Source organism: Ranitomeya variabilis, chromosome 1 (genome assembly GCF_051348905.1).
Source record: "Ranitomeya variabilis isolate aRanVar5 chromosome 1, aRanVar5.hap1, whole genome shotgun sequence".
NCBI classification, from domain to species: Eukaryota; Metazoa; Chordata; class Amphibia; order Anura; family Dendrobatidae; genus Ranitomeya; species Ranitomeya variabilis.
Genome location: NC_135232.1, coordinates 333,909,055 through 333,914,814, shown reverse-complemented (window position 1 = coordinate 333,914,814; position 5,760 = coordinate 333,909,055). Strand labels below are relative to the sequence as shown.

Genomic DNA, 5,760 nt, shown 5'->3' with positions numbered 1-5,760 from the left:
TAACTAGCCAATCCCGTCACTTCTCTCTGTACATGTTAGAGCGCTCTTTACGTTCAGAAGGAAGAACTAGCCTATCAGAGAAGAGCTACACAACCAAGGGGCGTTCCAGCGTGCAAGCCGGTTTAGCAACGCCCTAGTACAGCCATAGCAACAGTCAAGCACACCAATCACACTTCACAGGAGCACATTTCATGGGGCGTATGTGATCATAGCATACATGTCTAAGGGCCAGTGGCGCAATGGATAACGCGTCTGACTACGGATCAGAAGATTCTAGGTTCGACTCCTGGCTGGCTCGGAATGACTTTTTTTTTATATATATATAAAAAATTATATGTCATTATATTTTTATCATGCTCCATACTACCAGTATCTATGCAAACTTGGATTAGATCTGTTCTCCAGTATTTCATTACGAAATCTATAGTTGATCAGGTTTAATTACACAGATTACTATTGCATAATTACGTTAATTTTATATAGTTAATTTCATAATGTGTGTATATAGAGTGTACATTCATATATAAACTACACCCTGAGATGTCAGCTCCATGAGGCCCACCATGTACATAGAGCAGCCCCTGCTCAGATCTTGAAGTGCGAGTTCATCAAGGGTTTGTGCAGTCACACAAATGTGGTTTATAGGACAATCCCTTTAAGACGGATGTCATAATTACCCATAGGACTAGTGATAAGTTGCTGATCCACTGGTGCCCACCAGTCACAGGACTAGGGGTACTAATTCTGTGCTCTGCTGTCCCATTCAGAGCTTATTCCCCCGATTCCCCATTTTATGGTTGTTGCTATTTTATCTTGTCCTTTTGCCTTGCCAGATTTTAAGCAAAATACATCAAAATGAGCAGAAATTCTAAGAAACTTATTTTTGTAAAGTAAATAATTGTATAAACCCTTAAATCATCTCTTAAAATGCTACGTTTGACTTTAAAATCAAAATTGTAACACATTTCGTGCTCCATTAGTGCCCAAAAATTCTGTGATGTTTTTAAAATTCCCAAATGTTGAATTAGGCTAAGTGAGCAGTCAGATGGCGGTATAAATGGGACGGCGATCGGACCGCAGTGCTGGGACTGGCCGGCGGCTCTACCCACCTGAGCGTGACAGCTACATTGAAATCCATGAAGCTCTCACGCTCGGGTCAGGAGAGCCACCGGCCAGTCCGAACATCGCAGGCCGATCGCCGTCCCACTTGTATGACCTACAGTACAGGCCAAAAGTTTGGACGCACCTTCTCATTTAAAGATATTTCTGTACTTTCATGACTATGACAATTGTACATTCACACTGAAGGCATCAAAACTATGAATTAACACATGTGGAATTATATACTTAACAAAAAAAGTGTGAAACAACTGAAATTGTCTTACATTCTAGGTTCTTCAAAGTAGCCACCTTTTGCTTTGATGACTGCTTTGCACACTCTTGGCATTCTCTTGATGAGCTTCAAGAGGTAGTCAACGGAAATGGTTTTCACTTCACAGGTGTGCCCTGTCAGGTTTAATAAGTGGGATTTCTTGCCTTATAAATGGGGTTGGGACCATCAGTTGTGTTGTGCAGAAGTCTGGTGGATACACAGCTGATAGTCCTACTGAATAGACTGTAAAAAAAAGCAGCTAAGTAAAGAAAAACGAGTGGCCATCATTACTTTAAGAAATGAAGGTCACTCAGTCCGAAAAATTGGGAAAACTTTGAAAGTGTCCCCAAGTGCAGTGGCAAAACCCATCAAGCGCTACAAAGAAACTGGCTCACATGAGGACTGCCCCAGGAAAGGAAGACCAAGAGTCACCTCTGCTTCTGAGGATAAGTTTATCCGAGTCACCAGCCTCAGAAATCGCAGGTTAACAGCAGCTCAGATTAGAGACCAGGTCAATGCCACACAGAGTTCTAGCAGCAGACACATCTCTACAACAACTGAGGAGACTTTGTGCAGCCAGCCTTCATGGTAAAATAGTTGCTAGGAAACCACTGCTAAGGACAGGCAACAAGCAGAAGAAACTTGTTTGGGCTAAAGAACACAAGGAATGGACATTAGACCAGTGGAAATCTGTGCTTTGGTCTGACGAGTCCAAATTTGAGATCTTTGGTTCTAACCATCGTGTCTTTGTGCGACGCAGAAAAGGTGAACGGATGGACTCTGCATGCCTGGTTCCCACCGTGAAGCATGGAGGAGGAGGTGTGATGGTGTGGGGGTGCTTTGCTGGTGACACTTGGGGATTTATTCAAAATTGAAGGCATACTGAACCAGCATGGCTACCACAGCATCTTGCAGTGGCATGCTATTCCATCCGGTTTGTTTAGTTGGACCATCATTTATTTTTCAACAGGACAATGACCCCAAACACACCTCCAGGCTGTGTAAGGGCTATTTGACCAAGAAGGAGAGTGATGGGGTGCTACACCAGATGACCTGGCCTCCACAGTCACCAGACCTGAACCCAATCGAGATGGTTTGGGGTGAGCTGGACCGCAGAGTGAAGGCAAAAGGGCCAACAAGTGCTAAGCATCTCTGGGAACTCCTTCAAGATTGTTGGAAGACCATTCCCGGTGACTACCTCTTGAAGCTCATCAAAAGAATGCCAAGAGTGTGCAAAGCAGTCATCAAAGCAAAAGGTGGCTACTTTGAAGAACCTAGAATATAAGACATATTTTCAGTTGTTTCACACTTTTTTGTTAAGTATATAATTCCACATGTGTTAATTCATAGTTTTGATGCCTTCAGTGTGAATTTACAATTTTCATAGTCATGAAAATACAGAAAAATCTTTGAGAGGTGTGTCCAAACTTTTGGTCTGTACTGTATAAGTCACGCTGCTGCAATGCAGGTAGGTGCAGGCTCCACTAGATGGCAGTAGAGTGGAAGCAGGACTGCACCTAAACAGAGCTGCCCTGCAGTGCAGCAGTGAGGCCACCACTGGTGGCACAAGATTAGTCAAACAAGCCCATTGGTGGTGGTCTCAGTATGAATGCTATCTTCTGACATCTGTATGTGATTAAGCTTTGGCTCAATTACTTTTAGCCTTGGCACAAAGGGGGCTTGTTCTGTTGACCCCCAGAAAACATTGATGACATTCGGATTAGTTTAAAGAGTTTGCATCATCAAATCTGACGTCTTTCCAGGAAATGTCTTTGTGGTACTGCAGACTGGATAATAGAAGGGGTCCAGAGCAGGGGACCTCCTCGTGATAACATCTATATGCTCCAGTAGAACACTTAGAAGGCTGCAGTTGTTTTCGGTTTATGACACCCACCATGTTTTTGGTCCACCCAACTGATACCCTCGGTGCTGACATCATTGATGTGCATGGAGAACCTGTGAAGGACCTCTGCTTAAGCTTCTTCACTCAGTGGATGAGTAGAGGTCCTGGAAGTTGGACATACAATAAGACCTTACTTCCTATAGCGGGAAAACTACCTTAACCCCTTTACCCCCAAGGGTGGTTAGCACGTTAATGACCGGGCCAATTTTTACAATTCTGACCACTGTCCCTTTATGAGGTTATAACTCTGGAACGCTTCAACGGATCCCGGTGATTCTGAAATTGTTTTCTCGTGACATATTGTACTTCATTATAGTGGTAACATTTCTTTGATATTACCTGCGTTTATTTGTGAAAAAAAAAGAAATTTGGCGAAAATTTTGAAAATTTCGCAATTTTCCAACTTTGAATTTTTATACAATTAAATCACAGAGATATGTCACACAAAATACTTAATAAGTAACATTTTCCACATATCTACATCAGCACAATTTTGGAACCAAATGTTTTTTTTGTTAGGGAGTTATAAGGGTTAAAAGTTGACCAGCAATTTCTCATTTTTACAACACCATTTTTTTTTAGGGACCACATCTAATTTGAAGTCATTTTGAGGGGTCTATATGATGGAAAATACCCAAGTGTGACACCTTTCTAAAAACTGCACCCCTCAAGGTGCTCAAAACCACATGCAAGAAGTTTAATAACTCTTCAGGTGTATCACAGGAATTTTTGGAATGTTTAAATAAAAATGAACATTTAACTTTTTTATACAAAAAATGTACTTCAGCTCCAATTTGTTCTATTTTACAAAGGGTAACAGGAGAAAATGGACCCCAAAAGTTGTTGTACAATTTTTCCTGAGTACGCTGATACCCCATATGTGGGGGTAAACCACTGTTTGGGCGCATGGCAGAGCTCGGAGGGAAGGAGCGCTGTTTGACTTTTCAATGCAAAATTAACTGGAATTGAGATGGGACGCCATGTTGTGTTTGGAGAGCTCCTGATGTGCCTAAACATTGAAACCCCCCACAATTGACACCATTTTGGAAAGTAGACCCCCTATGGAACTTATCTAGATGTGTGGTGAGCACTTTGACCCACCAAGTGCTTCACAGAAGTTTATAATGCAGAGCCGTAAAAATAAAAAATCTTATTTTTTCACAAAAATGATTTTTTCGCCCCAAATTTTTTATTTTCCCAAGGGTAAGAGAAGAAATTGGACCCCAAAAGTTGTTCTCCAATTTGTCCTGAGTACGCTGATACCTCATATGTGGGGGTAAACCACTGTTTGGGCGCATGGCAGAGCTCGGAAGGGAAGGAGCGCCATTTGACTTTTCAATGCAAAATTGACTGGAATTGAGATGGGACGCCATGTTGCGTTTGGAGAGCCACTGATGTGCCTAAACATTGAAACCCCCCACAAGTGACACCATTTTGGAAAGTAGACCCCCTAAGGAACTCATCTAGATGTGTTGTGAGAGCTTTGAACCCCCAAGTGTTTCAGTACAGTTTATAACGCAGAGCCGTGAAAATAAAAAATATTTATTTTTACACAAAAATTATTTTTTAGCCCCCAGTTTTGTATTTTCCCAAGAGTAACAGGAGAAATTTGACCCCAAAAGTTGTTGTCCAATGTGTCCTGAGTACGCTGATACCCCATATGTTGGGGTAAACCCCTGTTTGTGCGCACGGGAGAGCTCGGAAGGGAATGAGCACTGTTTTACTTTTTCAACGCAGAATTGGCTGGAATTGATATCGGACGCAATGTCGCATTTGGAGAGCCCCTGATGTGCCTAAACAGTGGAAACCCCCCAATTATAACTGAGACCCTAATCCAAACACACCCCTGTTGTGTATCCGCTTTTTGGGCTCCCCTGGTGGTTGCTGGTGGTACTGGTGACTTGTTTGCACTTTGCTGCTTCTGTTCACCTGCTTCCATCAGCGTTTGGGAGTTTCCTATTTAGCCTTGCTCTCCAGTCATTTCCTTGCCGGTCTGTTATGGTTCTCAATGGCAAGAGAACATAGCCCAGCATACATAGGAACTAGCTCTTGGAAGGATGGAAACTTAAACTGACCATGAACTAAACCTGCCGCACAACTAACAGTAGCCGGGTAGCGTAGCCTGCGTTTTATCCCTAGACGCCCAGCGCCGGCCGGAGGACTAACTAATCCTGGCAGAGGAAAATATAGTCCTGGCTCACCTCTAGAGAAATTTCCCCGAAAGGCAGACAGAGGCCCCCACATATATTGGCGGTGATTTAAGATGAAAATGACAAACGTAGTATGAAAATAGGTTTAGCAAAATCGAGGTCCGCTTACTAGATAGCAGGAAGACAGAAAGGGTACTTTCATGGTCAGCTGAAAACCCTATCAATACACCATCCTGAAATTACTTTAAGACTCTAGTATTAACTCATAACATCAGAGTGGCAATTTCAGATAACAAGAGCTTTCCAGACACAGAAACGAAACTGCAGCTGTGAAC

The 5,760-nt window shown here is 42.6% G+C and overlaps 1 non-coding gene across 1 annotated transcript; it reads left to right on the top strand.

Annotated features, from left to right (window-relative positions):
- Positions 1 to 225: 225 nt before the first annotated feature.
- On the top strand, positions 226 to 298 carry TRNAR-ACG (transfer RNA arginine (anticodon ACG)). The gene has a single exon. It is a non-coding gene; the product is annotated as a tRNA-Arg (tRNA).
- The last annotated feature ends 5,462 nt before the right edge of the window (positions 299 to 5,760 follow it).